The sequence below is a fragment of the Pistacia vera genome, unplaced genomic scaffold, assembly GCF_008641045.1.
Source record: "Pistacia vera cultivar Batoury unplaced genomic scaffold, PisVer_v2 Contig128, whole genome shotgun sequence".
Classification (NCBI taxonomy): domain Eukaryota; kingdom Viridiplantae; phylum Streptophyta; class Magnoliopsida; order Sapindales; family Anacardiaceae; genus Pistacia; species Pistacia vera.
The window spans coordinates 396,241-413,438 of NW_022195335.1; the positions used below are offsets into that span (position 1 = coordinate 396,241).

At 34.2% G+C, this 17,198-nt stretch overlaps 1 long non-coding RNA gene across 2 annotated transcripts; it reads left to right on the forward strand.

The window, feature by feature from the left end:
* The first annotated feature begins 430 nt into the window (after window positions 1–430).
* On the forward strand, window positions 431–3,332 carry LOC116121762. 2 transcript variants are annotated; one of them, XR_004126766.1, is made up of 3 exons: window positions 431–1,065; window positions 2,335–2,465; window positions 2,801–3,332. It is a non-coding gene; the product is annotated as an uncharacterized LOC116121762 (long non-coding RNA). The 2 variants fall into 2 exon arrangements; XR_004126765.1 differs by having other exon boundaries at window positions 2,335–3,332.
* The last annotated feature ends 13,866 nt before the right edge of the window (window positions 3,333–17,198 follow it).

The following is a 17,198-nucleotide window of genomic DNA, read 5'->3' on the forward strand; positions in this document are numbered from 1 at the left end:
CCCCATTTTTGAAACCCACTCAGTTAAATCATTTCTAGTGAAAACCCAGTTTCAAAATTTTTGGTCGCATATTTGAAAAGGTTGAGCCCCATCTCAATTTGGTGACTACAGAGACAAAGTTAACAGCAAATAGTGGGCAATGTAGAAGTGTATATTGGGAATTTAACTAAATATTAATGATTTGGAAACGTTTGGGTGTAACTAAATATGAACCCTTGCTGAGGAATTTCTTGTGTGGAATTAATGAATTTGTGTCACAATCAAACCAGATGTGAATGGCTTATTACTTGTTTGTTGGGGTTGCAATTATTAGTCTAGTCAAAAAAGAAAAAGGAAAAAAGCAAGACATCTTCTAGGCAAGGAGATAAGTTGAAATGCTTAGAGATTGACGTAAAGACTCATTTATATGTTGTCTNGAAAAATCTCAAAACAGTTTGAAGCTTCTTACTTCGTTCGGAATATTAGAGAAAGAATTAGAGAAAAGCGAGGGATTACATGACTTGTGCCAAAGACTTCGTTTTACAGTTTTAGGATATAAACATCCCAATATTGGATTCACCTTGGAAAGGAAAAGGCTTGGTCGTGTTCTTATTGTGTTTGATGATGTGACAAATTTAGAACCAATGGAAGATTTTGACTACTTGGACTCTAAAGTCGAATAATCATAACGACAAGGGATGAACAAGTTCTAAAAGAATGTGGAGCGAATCCCATACACTTAGTTAAGATGGAAGAATTATCTAGTAATGAAGCTTTTCAAGTTTTTAACCGAAATGCTAGCCATGAGCATTCCCCATTCAGTATTAGTCCCAACACTGGTTACAAGCATGACGTCGTTGCCATCTGCAACCTTGTAGCCAGACATCAGAAATGGGTCCTTCGAGTCCTTGTGAAAAATTTTGCTCTCTCTAGTCATGCTGGATTCATCAATGGAAAGTGAATGACCAGAAATAACAACTCCATCAGTAGGGACCTGATCACCAATGTTGAGGGGCACAACATCACCAACAACGATATCATATATTGAGACATCAATTCTTCTACTGCCTCTAATGACCTCCAAATGTATGTTTCTCTTCTCCTCATTAAGGTTTTGGAATTGAAAAGATTGTCAATAATCACTTATAGTTGTCACAACAATAACTAGAATAACCGCAAAGGCAATGCTCTCTCCATCATACCATCCTTCCTTATACCCTCTTTCTTTATGCCGAATGCCATAAAGAAGCCACCGCAGCTACCATCAATATGATCAAAGTAAGGTCTTGCCATGCTTCCTAGAGGAACATCCAAAAACTTCTTCCTTTTTTGGGGGATAGGTGTTTGATCCAAATACATTCTTTCGTTTAAAGCAAGTCAGCATCTTCACCATTAATTCCCTTCTCTAAATTTGTTTTTAACAAATCAAATAGCCCTTTAACCCCCCCGCATTGCTGTACAGAAATTGACGAGAGGCATTTAACACAAGGGCCACTTGTCTCCAACTCTTGAGATGGTTCAGATTGTCAAAGATATTTTGGAGAGATTGAATGAGGACTCTTCTTTAATTGAAAACAAGAACCTAGTTGGAGTAGATTCTAGAATCGAGTATATTGAATATTTATTATGTGTTGGATTTACTGGTGTTCACAAGATAGAAATTTGGGGTATTGGTGGAATAGATAAGACCACTCTTGCTGATGCTTTACTCAATAAAATCTCTAGACATTTTGAAAGCTCTTACTTTGTTAAAAATATTATAGGAGAATCAGAGAAAAGCAAGGGACTAACTGACTTGCACCAAGAACTTATTTGTGCAATTTTAGAGGATGAACATGCTAATATAGGATCCACCTTCACCAAAAGAAGGCTTACCTGCAAGAAAGTTCTCATGGTTTTTGATGATGTGACATATTTGAAGCAAATAGAATCTTTGATTGGACATTTTGAGTATTTGGGTTCAAGAAGTTGATTCATGATAATGACAAGGGATAAATAAGTATTAAAAAATTTGTGTAAGGTAAGTGGACTCAAAAATTGAATTAAATTGTTTATTTAGTGAAATCATTTAATTGTCAAATATTCTATTCAACTCTTTCCAGTGTTGGATACTTCTCATACTCTATTAAACCTTGTTATCTGTATATATGGATTAACCCATGTTTGGTAGTTATAATGAGGGATAAGACTGTGTCATCTTTTTCTTTTGTCTATAAATTTTCCCCATACCAAAATAATAATAATAAATAAATAAATATAATCTTGCATTATTTATTCATATGTAGAAATAATGCAGGGCTATGATATTATTGTTTGTATTGTTATAATTGATGTAAATATTCATTGTATTTACAGTTTCCGTATTTGTTTACTGAAAGGAGCTGACATGTTCGGATCCTGAAAGGAGCTGACATGTTCGGATCCTGAAAGGAGCTGACATGTTCGGATCCTGAAAGGAGCGAGCTACACTTAAGTGAAACTTGCAGGTTTGTCATGTTTCTCTTTACTATATATTTGGGTGAATCCATGCCATGCCCTGTCCTGTGCTCTGCCATTTGAAGTGCTATTATTGCTTCATGTTAAGCATGCTTATGGTGAAGGCATAGCCTTCTTTTTTCTTTCAAATAAAAAACTCATTGGTGCAAAGCATGAGGGAATGCTAGACATTTGATAATTTCTCCTCTGACAAATTGATCATCCCATGCATATTGTTTGCACATTTGATCACACAAATTGCATTGTATCATAAATAGCTGATCTTTTTATGAATTATTCATTCAATTCCTGAATTTTGGAATTGCCTCTTTCTGATGCTGGTCAGTTTGCAGCCCTCCCCGATGACTGAAAAGAAAGTCAAAAACTGCAAAAACACGCCCAACCTTTCATCTTAGAAGGAGATGTTCATTACTCTGTAGAAGGAGCTAACCAAGTAATGAAAGAAGTTCATGCTGGCCAACAATGGAAGACAATGCGACTTGCTTTGTTCAGAATTGCCAAATTTACAGTGATCATTTCAGTCTGGCTTGATCTCCAGTGCGCATTCTAATGATAAGCTTTTAGCTTAGCATGTGGACATATTCTGATGGCTGGCATTCTGAAATCACTGATTTTCTTCCCTGGATTACGGATTATATCACCGAACTATTTAATTAGATATGTTAGATGAAGGCTACCGCTATGTAATCTTTTACTGCCGGATGCTTTCTGTGTGGTACTTCAACATAGTTACTATGAAATGTTGCAAGCGTCATGTGTGGTTTTTTGGGATATGAAATGATGTTGATTGTTGTTTCTACTCTTGTAAGCTGCTATCAACTGGGTATTGTTTTCTATGTGAAACACCGGTTTGTTTATTCTGGGCTTTTCCTTATATTTTTGCTTTCTGAGGCTGCTTTTGTATCTTGTATTAGCTTAATTGGTTTGCTTTCTTTTTTTCTGTATGGCCATTGATTAACACAAACAATTGATCCTGCTCAAAATGAGCTGGAATTTGTGGAAACTTTGCTTGATATTATCGAAAAATTTTGGAAATTTCCAGAACTGAATTTTGTTAACTTCTGCAATGCATACAGACTGATTCTTCGATTGTTGTTATTCTAAAAATGAGTCCACGTGTGACTCTTACAGATTAGCAAACACAATTGATTCAAAAGAAACACAAACTGACAGCATTTCTACCATTGATGTGTTCTCCAGCTTGATGAAATTTAGCTGAAATTAAAAATGAAAACCTAGCAACTTTGACTTGAAACGGCAGCGTTCTATATTTCTACTAAACTTTTAACAGATTTCATAACTTCGTTTTTATGTCAACAGAATTTTAATAAACTCTGTTAACCACTGTTAATCTACATGTTGGATTCAAAAGGCTTTTCAACAGTTGCGTTTCTACACTTCTTCTTCTCCAGCTTTGTATTTACAAAACGCAGCACTTCATTAACTAACACAACTAATCACCAAAACGCAGCACTTCATTAATCAACTGATTCTTTTGTGAAATGTCTGCTGATTGCTCTTGAGTACTTTTGTATCGTTGATATTATTTGTGTGTTCTTTTTGTGTTTGAAGCACTAGTTTATTGTTGAACTTTCCCTGAACTTTACCCTTATGAGGCTTTTGTATAATTAGATTTGTTCTTCTGTTTATCGTTAATTCTATACCCGATCAGTTAAACTGCTAATTGCTGATACCCCGGGTTTTAGAGTTATTTCTGACACCCTGAAGTTTAGGTACATAAGGGAAGTCTTGGAAGCTTTACAGCTTTAATCCCAGTATCACTGTTGGATCTCAGAATGGTAACTTTCAGAGTTACTTGACTCTGGGATTTCATTTAATAACAAAAATCCCGATGAGATTTTATAAGTAATACAAATCCTTTTTTCAGTTCCTTTGCATATTATTAGTGGTTAAAGAAGTAGAAATTATATATTGTATTTAACCCAGCTAGGTGACTTTGTGAGAGAAGGTACAATTCATCCTGCTGAAAATGAGCTGAAATTTGTGAAACTATAAGCTCTTTGAAGAGTTTAATATCTAGAGGATTTGGAAGAGTTACATGATTTAAAAGATTATGACTCACAACTTCGAAATTGCATAGTCCAAAGCATCAACAAGAAATCTGCATTTCCACAACACAACAGTGAGATTAAATATTATGAAGAAACAAATTTACAATAATGGATTCAACGACAACCGGTAAAATCTATTTGATGAAAGGAAGCTACATTGGTGGCTTGATTCTGAAAACATTTCCATGTAGTCCACCTTTCTCAGCCAGAACACAAAGCTATGCAATTGCAACGAGAGTTTCAGAATGAAAAATGAGAATGAAGAGCTCTTCTCTGAAGAGGACAGTAAGTATTTTGTACCTCTTAGTTTCTCAAATGAGACTACAGTTTCGGCCTTGGCATGTGTGTTCTCGTTCCTGTCAGTTGCTAATTCTACCCCCACCATTAAGCCCCTCCCTCTCACATCTCCAACGACTGAAACAAGATTTGATCAATGTGAGAAGAACTGCATAATAAAAATTGCCACTCTAAAGCATAAGACAAAGTTGTGCAATAAAGAAACAAGAAGATTGAGGGTGTTCACAAGAAGTAAACTTTGTTTATCTTCATCATCTTTATTGTTTTGTGTTAGTCATATCAGAAATCATGTCGATAAAATCATGCGATATGTCAGTCCAACTGCCATTCTCTCTATCATTTCCATGTGCCATTATAAGCAGCACCATTTATTTGTTCCTCAAATCTGTCCTCGCAGCCGGCTCAACTCATTTAATTGCCGACCAAGGGCTGTTTAGAAACATGTGTAGACATGAAAGTCCTAAAATGATTCTATTGGATTGAATATATACATGTGTGTGTGATAGGATACTGTCTTATGTTTGGGACCATACTGGATTGAACAAAATAATTATATTCAAATTTCGTAATAATATTATAACTAATTTAAATAAAATTTATAATATTAAAGTTCAAAATATATTGGAAAAAATTACATTTATAAAATAAATAGTTTTTAAACAGTCTTGTATGCAGTTGTGGGTTTCGATATGCATCCAGTATACTGCAGTCCTTGTAGTGCCATGTATGAAGGATGGGAACTTGGGCAGGATGGATTTCTTGCAGTTGATATATATATATATGCTGCATTGTAAGCATAGACAGTGGAAGAGTTGCAGTCTCAGTTGTGGCTTTGGTGTGGGAAGTGAGGCTGCCCTTTGTGCATATCTTTTTGTTGTTTTTTGCTGCCGTTGGGAGAGATGGACAGAGTTTTATGGTGTTACTCTCTTGCTTGGCTTTTTGTATAGGATCACAAGATTGTAGAGATTAGGTTTCTTGTGGTTGTGCACTCTTGCTTAGACATTCATTTTTTATATTTCTTCTATGGTAGCTCTTTTTAATACAACCAAATAATACGGTTTGACCTCTTTCAAAGATTTATCTATTTTAAAGTAATCAAAATTTCTATTCTTTTGGAAGTCATATTACAATTTCCACACTTATTAATATGATATATACAATAGAAAATAATGGTGAATTGTTGGCTCATCAATTCATAAAATCAATTAACATGACTTGACCTCCTTTAGTGATCTGTCAGGTTGCAATACAATTTGTAATTATACACTTGTTTTTATTAGGAGACTTTGAATAAGCTTTAGTGAATATTTCATTGATCTTTGCATGTGATTATTTGTTCAATAATATACTTGCAATAATTTTATTTAATAATAATAATGTTTAAGAATGCATCATTTGTTTGCTACTAATAGGAATACGAAGACTTTGGGCTTCTATTGTGTAAGTTTAAAAGACTGGTCTGTTCTGGCATTGGCTTAGGCTTGGGCTTGTTTTTGCTTTGTAAATTGTTGGATCTTTTTGTTCGAGCCTTGTTTTTGTACATCCTTAGCTTTTAGGCTTTTACTTTGTTTGCTTCCTTGGGCCTGTCCAGTGTAAGAGACGCCCGGGGGGGTCGGTGGGGTGGTTCGTCCTTTCCTCTGTATTCTTTCGGGTTTTTTTTTTTTTTAAAATACAATTATTGGGTTTACGGAAAAAAAAAAGGTTTTTACTTTTTTCACAAGAAGATGCATTTTGGATTATTATTATTATTTTTTTAAAAGATGTCATCATATTACTAATACTTTAATAGCATACCATTACAATTTAATTATTGAATATAGTATTTCCTTAACTTCCAATAATTTAATATATTGTTGATTAGAATATCATAACAATTTGAGAAAAAAAAAAAAAAGTGTTATAAAGCAAATAACAGGGTTTGATTGCTCCTTTAGTGATTTATCTATCTATCTCAAAGTATTACAACCATATATCATGACTTGACTTGATCGTCTTTAATGATCTATCTATCTTAAAGTAACTAAAATTTCTTTTCTTTTGAAATTTATATTACGGTTTCTATACTTATTGATAAAAATACTGACGAAAAGATGGATTGTTAGCACATCAATTTCATAAAATGAATGAACATGGTTTGACTTTTTCTAGTGATACATCTAAATTGTTCTACAATTTGTAATCGCAAATTTGTTTTTGTTAGGAGACTTTGAATAAGCTTCAGCGAATACTCTACTAATGTTTGTATGTAATTTTTTGTTTAATAATATTTTTGTAATAATATTATTTAGTAGGATTATCTTAACGCGTGCTTTTAACACATACACCAAAATCATTAAAAGATAAAAAAAATTAGTATATCAATGCATGTATCCTTATTAGGAAAAATTAAGAGGTTCTATTAAACGCAGTTTCATGATATAAGAAAAGCATTTAAAAGTATTATACCAGGGAGAATTATTGTTAATAATGAAGCTGGATTCAAGTTTAATGTGAAATTAAGTAAATAAATATCTAGTGAAATATATGTTCACCAGCAAAATTTGAATAAGCTCATAAATTGCCCTTTTTGTCTTTTTGCCTTCCCTTTTCTTAACTCTCAGTTCTTAGGCTTAGTGACTCCAGGATCCGAAAACTTGCCCGACATTTCAACTTGAATTTCAATTATCAAATTCTCCATCAATTGAAAATGAAAGAAAATAATTGAATTTTGGGATTAAAAAAGAATAGAATTAATAAAAGGGATTAAGGAGGTTGAGAAATTAGGATATGTTTGTGGTGTCTATATTCATTTTGCGTGTTTCTTCAAAGACAACTCTTTTTAATACAACTATATAACACGATTTGACTTTTTTCAGTGATTTATCTATTTTAAAATAACCAAAATTTATATTATTTTGAAAGTTATATTACAATTTCTATACTTATCAACAAGATATATATGAAAGAAAAGATGGAGAATTGTTGACTTATCAATTTCATAAAATCAATTAATACAACTTGACCTCATTTAATGATCTATCTAAATTGTAATACAATTTGTAATTATACACTTGTTCTTATTAGGAGACTTTAAATAAGTTTTAGCGAATATTTCATTGATCTTTGCATGTGATGGTTTGTCAATTATGCTCCTGAAATAATTTTATTTAATAAGAAGTTTAAGAATGATATTGTTAATGATAATGATATCAAAGTCAATAGGAGGTCTGGGGAAGAAGTCATTAATGGTTTAATGGATCATCTATTTGCTACTAATAGGAATAGAGAGACTTTGGGCTTTGCTGTGTAAGTTGAAAAAGGCTGGTCTGTTCTGGCCTTGGTTTCGCTTTGTAAATTGTTCTTTCTTTTTGTTCCAGCCTTATTTTTTTTTTTTAAGCCTGTTGTAAAGGTTGTACATCCTTAGGTTTTAGGCTTTTACTTTATTTGCTTCCTTGGGCCTGTCCAAGGTAAGAGAGCCGTAGGGGGTTTTCTTCTTTTCCTATGTATTTTTTCATTTTTTTTAATACAATTATTGGGTTTATATATATATATATATATATTATTATCTCAAGAAGATGCATTTTGGATTTTTTTTTTTTTTTTTTAAAAGATGTCATCATATTACTCATACTTTAATAGCATACCATTATAATTTATATATTAAATGCAATATTTCCTTAACTTCCAATAATTTAATATATTGCTAATTAGAATATCATAGCAATTCCAGAAAAAGAAGGTGTTATAAAGCAAATAACAGGGTTTGATTGGCTCCTCTGGTGATCTTTTCATTTGTAAGTGAAACAAAATAAAAATTTTACAATTTCTAAAGAACAAGTCCATTGTGTTAACTAAACTAAAAATTACATTGATGCAGCTAATATATAAAACACTTTATTAGCTCAGGAAAATGCTTATATCAAGAGAAATTCCTGTTCTATAAAGGCAATAAAAAATAAATGACTTAGTTTTCCTTTCCTAGTTTAACAAATTATTATAAAACAAAATAGAAAATTGTTATGCCTAAAAAGTCAGGGCTGATGTAGGCTTACATTAGTAAGCACCAATCAGAGTTTAGAAAGGCTTTGTGCTGTACAGAAGCTACCACGTCACCCTAAGACAGGAGAAGTATGGTTGTCTATGAGTAAATGAGAGTCGTACACCTATCCAAGCCCCAGGTAATTTGAGGATAGTTTCTAAGTTATTAGCCAATCGGACCCAAGAAAGGACTTACACGACACCTACCCACTTGCAGATTTGTAATCATTACCTTGAATTCTTCTACTATAAATAGAGGACTCCCCCTCTCATTTTGGGGATTTTGATAATAAACTTGCATTCTAATTGTAATCTTTATTTTCAAAGCAAAGATAACCTGCGAGAAAGAGATTTACTTGAGATTCTATCTAAATACTCAGTTATTGTACCTCTGCTCACTATTTGCTATATGCAACCTCTTGTAATCACTCATATATGAAAGAATAGTGGACGTAAGATTCGCTTTAAGCATCCAAACCACTTTAAAAACCATCTCTCATTTATTATTCAGTCTTTGCATTAGATTATCCCAATCATTTATGTTTAATTTCTAAGAGCAGTTTAGCACTTTACACGTGCGAGTCTTTGGTGTCAAAATCAAGCATCAACACTTTGACACTAAAAAAAGGGTCTGATTTAGTATATGCTCTTCATCAGGAATCTCTGATCAACTAGTTTTACTCGCAAACAAATGGCTCGTGGTCTTAAAGCCAAGCGAGCCAACATTAGCAAAGAGGAGATCCCTCTAGTATACGATGATACTTCTCCTAAAGTACCTCCAATTCCGTAGGGTACCATGATGGATATTCCCTCCAACTCACAGCTTGATCCAACTATGATGAATTACTTGGAGAGGTTCAACAATACTCTCCAAACGGTCAACCGAAGGCTGGATTGTTTGGATGAGGTTATACCGCCCAATTTTGACAAAGTGGTGCCACCTCTAAAGACCGTTGTAGGTCACGTTAAAGCACAGAAATGGGCAAAAACTCATGCCACGCACACTATAAGGCATAAAAATAAAGGGAAGCAGTTGGCAGATAAAGGGCCAAAGGGCTCTAAGACACCAGCAAATACCAGTCGTAAAGTAGGTAGAATACCCGTGGCTTTGCGACTTGGCAGTATGTCTCATCATGAGTCGTCTCACGCCACATCGCATGGGCATCCCCACAAGAGTGCGAGGTAGAGAGATTCCCATTATCGCCGACGTGATGGTTTTGACCATCATCGCGAGGAAAATGCCCACCATCTGTAGGTCAGTTTTGATTATCGTGGAGGTTGGGATAGCTCCCCTGGCCATTCAGTGCCTTCACATGGCTCCAACAAGTGTGTGTCAAGGTATGCCGAAGGATTCGGCCGAGGTGAGAAAGAGTCCAACTTGTGGTCTTTCCTCAACTACAATCGTGAGGGGCAAACTTACATTGTGGAAAGTCATCCCCAGATAGCTCTACTTCCTTAGATTGAGGAGTTACAATGAGCTTTGGATCAAATTAGAGCTCAACAAAATGAGCAAGGGCAGGTCGCTGAGACGTCTCCCTTTTCTCTAGTAGTGTTGACTACTTCTCTTCCGTCAAGATTTAGAATACCTGACATTCTAGCATTCGATGGAAATTTTGATCCGTAGGATCATCTCTATGAGTTTAGCGACCTTATGAAGCTTCACCAAGTTTCTAACTTGGCCAAATGTCGCTGTTTAATAGTGACTCTGATTGCCCATACCAAGCATTGGTTTAGATTGCTTCCGCCAAGATCTATTAATTCGTTGCAGCAAATGAGTTCGTTATTTATGAAACACACTTCCAGGCTAACAAGAAGTTCTCAATGGCGTTGAACTATCTAACCAACATACAGTAGGAAAAGAATGAGTCTCTCAAGTCCTATATTGATAGGTTCCACCAGCAGCTGAACAAGGTGGTTAATACACCCGAAGATTCAGTTCAGACTCTTATTATTGCGGGAGTTCGCCTGCAAATTGACTTGTGGTAGAAGTTGTAGTCTGAGGATGATATTTCTCTCACCCGCTTCTATAACCTCATTGAGAAATATCTCAGGATTGAAAATTCAGTAACTTCCTTGAATTACCACAACCCCAGTCTTTCGACTAGCTTTCCTAGTTGGAAAGAGGAAAACCAGGGGGAGGGTAGTAGAAATCTGATTGCAAATGGGCCAATGACGATCAGTGAAAGGGAAAAAATTAGTTATTTAAGCCCAAGAAGTCTTATGCCTAGGTCCCTCGTCGCGATCACGACATGAATCAGTATACTCCATTGAATGCATCAGTATCAGCTATTCTGGATAAATTAGAAGAAGCTAATTTGCTTAGAAAGCTAGTGCCCATGAATAATCCCACTTCAGCAAGAAAAAGCAAAAAATATTGCCGTTATTATTGAGATAATGGGCACCATACCGATGAGTGTCAAGCTCTTAAGCAGGTAATTGAAGACCTTATTAAAAAATGGCACTTCAAAGAGTATGTTGATGGTCCAACTCCCACTTGGGAGATGGATCAAGGGCAATCAACCAAATGCTTTGATGTGGCTAAAGTCTATTAGCGCCCACAATTTGGTCTTTTTTTTTTTTTTTTTTTTGCAAAAAAGCAAAAAATTCATTAGCCTTATTTATTAAGGAAAAGTTAAAGACAGAGGATAAGTAGTTTGGAAATTAAAAGGAAAACCTACTTGGTTCTTTAAATTTACAAACTCTATCATATTCGAAGAAGAAATACTTGGTTTCATAAGCCTTGACATTGTTGGGGTAAGCAAATATCCCTTTTTCGATCTTAGATCACTTGGAAAGGTAGTATGAATCCTTATCTTTACTCTTCTTTAGATAATAAGCACAACCGAGTTCTAGTGCTATTGGCTCGTTAAGGTTGTGTTTGCCAAACGTGATATACATAGCAACTACTATCATATATGCATTTGACATTAACTGGAATGGTGTGACTTGAAAGTGATCGAAGATCGACTCGATGTAGGGGTGGAAGGGTATCCTCACTCCACATTTGAAGATCGCCTCCGAGATCGCAGCCATTCCCTTGGAAGGGTCCTGAGCAGTGTGCGACCTGTGTTGGAAGATGTTTATGTTGATCGAGTATTGGTCTATCACTTTTTGGATTTCATCTTTTGTGACTATTGTTTGTACCACCTGCCCGGGACCTGTTGAGGTGCCCGGTGGTTGTGAGCCATCCTCTCCAGCTGTCCTCGTTTTAGGGATATCCATTTCTCTTAGAGTCTGAAAATGTGCGACATGTAAAGGTGACTCAGTCTTCGCTTACATTACCTCGTGCAGCAACTCAGAAGAGTAAAAGAACCCTGGTTTCTCTTCTATAGCCGCCAAAACCCTAAAAACCCTAAAAATTCTTAAGGGTGATTTTCTAAAGATCTACGCCCTAGGTTTCAACTCTTAAGAGTGTTTCTTTTTAAACACTACCCAAGAATGTTCACTGTCTGAGTCTACCAGATGTTTAAACCCACCATTATTGTAAAAACTAAGTTTTTTAACATAATTGAAAAAGAGAAACAGAAAAGAATTTTCTTTATCTCTTGATTGTTAGGAATAGATGTTCTGTCATAGCAATGAGTGCGCATTAACTGGGAAGAGGATGAACTAATTTCTTGAGTATAAAAACATTGTTTTTCTCTCTAAAAGTTTAATTTTTGAGAAAAACTTGAAATGGCTTGGGGTTTTACAAGGAAGAAGACGATGCTTGGTTTTCTTTTATAAGCGACGTTTGGGCGAGACATGTTTCTAGCAATTGATTGCGACCATGTGTCGTCAATCTGCGCAAAGAGTAACCATCACGCTTCATGGAGATCAACCAGTGTTTCCCTTCATTGAAATCACCAAACGTTGGCAAGATTATCTCATCCACATTAAATGTGCCCTCATCCGCATTTAATGCTTCAAAAGAGAATATCGTTTCAACATGGCTAGCATTTAATGCTCATAGCTGACACTTATTGCATAGGGACATATCTATCAGATAAAACTTATTTTATTAGCTAAGACAGTTGTTAAGTGCAACGGATAACATCTGAAGAGGTCATTCAAATAAAACACTTTTCTCCTCGTGTCAAACTCGAAGCAAAGTGATTCTCAATTTTCTATAGCAAAATACCCTGAGTATTTTCAGGTTGCAAATGGCAAATAGAGTTCAAAACACATTTTTTATAGCGTTGAGCAGGATCCAACATAAGTTGCTGAACCTTTTGGAATGATCACCTTAGGTTGCTTGTGTAACTTTTAGAAATCCATGTTGCGATCTCTACTCAGCTTGCTGGTCGAGTAAAGCTATCAGCCTCATGTTGTTTATAACAATGTGATTGTCCTCAACTGTTAGTTTAGGCAAATTCTCCCCGTAACCAGTCAAGTCGCGGAATAATCATGAAGTGCTTAAGATTCAATCCTTGAACCTTAAGAATTGGGGAGCTTCTGTTATGCCCAAAAAGTCAGGGCTGATGTACGCTTACATCAGTAAGCACCAATCAGAGTTCAGAAAGGCTTTGTACTGTCTAGAAGCTGCCACGTCACCCCAAGACAGGAAGAGTATGGCTGTCACCAGTTTGGTAGATTCAGGTTTTGTCTATGAGTGAATAACAGCCACACACTCGTCCAAACCCTAAGTAATTTGAGGATAGTTCCTAAGTTATTAGCCAATGGGATGCAAGGAAGGATTTGCAAGGCAGCTACCCACTTGCAGATTTGTAATCATTACCTTAAATTCTTCAACTATAAATAGAGGACTCCTCCTCTCATTTTGGGGATTCTGATACTGAACTCGCATTCTAATTGTAATCTTTATTTTCAGAGCAAAGATAACCAGCGAGAAAGAGATTTACGTGAGATTCTATTTAAATACTCAATTATTGTATCTCTTCTCGTTGTTTGCGTATGCAACCTCTTGTAAGAATAGTGGATGTAGGATTCGTTTTAAGCATTCGAACCACTTTAAAAACCATTTTTCATTTATTATTCAGTCTTTGCATTAGATTATCCCAATCATTCACATGTAATTTTTAAGAGCAGCTTAGCACTTTACACACGCGAGTCGTTGGTGTCAAAATCAAGCATCAACAAAAATAATTATATTTTGTTCAATAATTTTCCTATAGTAATATTATTTAACAAGATGTTCTACCATAGCATAGTTTAAGAATATTGAAAATCATTTACAAATATTTTACCAAAAGATATTAGTGTTAAAAATCAAGTTTAATGTGAAATAAAATAAATAATATGTGTTGAATAAATGTTTTAGAAAAACAAAAATTTGCAATTTGCAGTTGCACAATTGTTTATTTCTTTGTTATTTCTATTTTTTTTTTCATTTTTTTTTCTTCTTCCTTTTTCTTAGCTCTCAGTGCTTTAGTTATGAAATTCTCCATCATTTAAAAATGAATGAAAAGAATTGAATTTTGGATAAAAATTGAATAAATTGCATTGTCCAAAACATCAACAAGAAAATCCGCATTCACACAATATCAACAATCAATTCTTTACTCTAATCGGACAGTTCTCGTCTGTGTCGTTTAGTTTGAGAGAGGCGATGAAAAGTGCAAAAAATGGAGTGAAGACACTGTTTATTAGCGCCAAATTTGGTTGTTTACCTCATTATCAAGCTCTAAATTTCCATTTCAATTTCTTCACATGCCTAAGTTGTGAGAAATAGCGCGGGGTAAAGACTTGGAATGTTAACCCCATTAACTAGTCTTGATTTAATTTGTTGTTTAGATTGATTTTTGCTGTTGTTAATCTTGATTTCTTATTGTGAAATTCTCATTTATTCTTGGTATCTAATTCTTTATTTGCCACCTTATGTCAAAAACAAATCAAGACTTCATTGATGACGAGCTTAATGAATTTTTCCATCTTTTTTTAATGCATTGACAATCAAGATTTTGTTGGTCACTTCGAGATGCTGCCACGAGGACTTGTAAAGATTCTTGAATGCAAGAACAATATGTGATTGTAACACCAATTTTCCATCACGTAGATCCATTAGATGTAAAGAAACAAACTAGGAATTGCGGATGCATTTGCACAGCTTGAAGAGTGTTTTAAAGATGATTCAAAGATGTTATTGACAGAAGTCTCAATCTGTTTGGCTTTGATTCAAATGTCATTAGGTAACGTGAATAGTTATTATTAATTAGTTCTTTTTATATATGGAAAACAGTCAAAACTAAACCATAATGTAATCTTAGATTATTAATATAGACTGAGAAATTATCTATCTGACAAATCAAAGTCTTTTTGTTCTCTCTGGAGGAAAAAGAAAAAAATAATAAGAACCAATAATTTGAAGTTAAATAAATGATTAGTTAGTAAGTATTGATAGGTTTGGAGAGAGATGTTAAAGAAAGAGTGGAACATGAAAGATTTTGAGTTTTATGACAATCTTGTAATTCTTTATTAGGGCTATTATCTCCCTTTTTACTGTTTGAATATGATGCATTTGATAGCAATTCTAATTCATTTCCCATTAGCTATATTTTCATTAATTATTTGAACTTGAGCTTGAAATCCACTTTTATTTTTAAAATTTAAAATTAAAATTAAAATTTAGAAATTTTAGGTTGGTATTCACTATGAGGGCCCATTCGCTCATTAGTAATTGAAGTTGGTCCATCAGACAATGAAAGCCCATTGGCTTAAAACCCGCTTGAGACCTTCACCGGAGAGAAAGAAAGGAACTAAGGAAGAGAAGAGGGGAATGAAACACATTGCATCTTTTATTTCAAATGTAAGTGAAAATTTAATGCAAATATCGAGTGATAGTGAAAGGTCAAATTGGATTTTAGGTTCGTTTCTAAAGTTAAGTAAAAAAGTGAATCAATTATCAGAAAAAATTGTTTTATTTAACATTGCACACTCCCAGGCATTACAAGAATATTTGCCTATAATTATTTTTGGCTGGCTGAGTGATTCCATAGAGACTTTAGGTATATTACTTAAGAAGTACTGAATTTGAGTTCCTTCCCGTTGCTAATAGGTAGTCATTGAAACTACCCGATCGGTAATTCTAAGGTCTGAGGGATTAGTTAAAGTATACGTAAACTAACCTAAACACTTTTGGTAATAAAAAATAATAATAATAAAATAAACAAAACAAATCTACATTTCCGTAGCAAAACATGTATTAAATCATTACAAGAAATCAATCACTCAATTATTTTATGTTTTAGTTTAGCCCTTGAATGTCTTGTTTGAACATGGGCACAAACCGTAGGCCTAATTCATCCAAGCAATCTCTCACACTAAACAAGGGAGCTAATTCATCTTACTAGTGCCCTGATGGTGAAAGAGCAAAAATTAACATGAGTTCTTGAGTTCAAGTCATTTCAAGCATTAATGGAGATCCCCATTGAGAGATTATCCGATTGTTAATTTTGGAATCCTAGAAAATTAGTTAAAGTATTTGTCAACTACCCGAACATCTCCAATCACTGAAAAAATCAATCTTGATATCAATGAGGTTTTTAACCGATTAGATTACTATAACTTAAATATTTGATTTAACTATAAAACTCTAATTTTAGCTGTCAACTCATTGTATAATTATTTAGAAGTTGAAGAGATACAAATACAGTAATTAATTTCATAATTGACGTTACAGTTTTAAATCGATTATTTAAGTTAACATTAGGTCATGTTTAGGGGCACCATTTATTTATTTATTTTTATTAGATTAATATATTTTGATGTTAATTTAATACAATTTTTACCATTAATACATTTAGAAAAATAGATGTAATCTAAACCATTAAAATACTTAATCTAAGGTCTAAAAATTTACCATAACTTTTAACACAATATATATATATATAAATATATATATTATATGCTATAAAAATTCCCGCGTCTCCTAGTAGACAGAAAGACATGAAAGCTCTGAATTGGGCGGAGACACCGCTGATTCGCACCAAATTGTTTATCACACTAGTGAGAAAGAGCCTGAGGACTTGGTATGTAAAACTCATTTTCCCTAACTTCATTGTTGACTAATTTTTGTTTTAATTTGAATCCCTAATTTCACCAATTTCCGAAACCCACTTCCACTTAGTTAATTCCCTTGTTGTGAAAACCCAGTTTCGAAATTTCTGGTTGCATTTTTCATTAAAACGTTCAGGCCCATCTCAATTTGCTAACAGAGCAAATAGTGGGCAATGTAGAAGGGTGTATTATGAATATCTCAAAATTGTAAGTGTGAACCCTTGCTCTGAAATTTCTTGTTTGTGAATTTTGAATCAATGTAACACAATCAGACCAAATCTGATTGGTTTATTATTTGCTTGTTAGAATGCATTATAAGTCTGGTAGAAAAAAAAGGCAAAG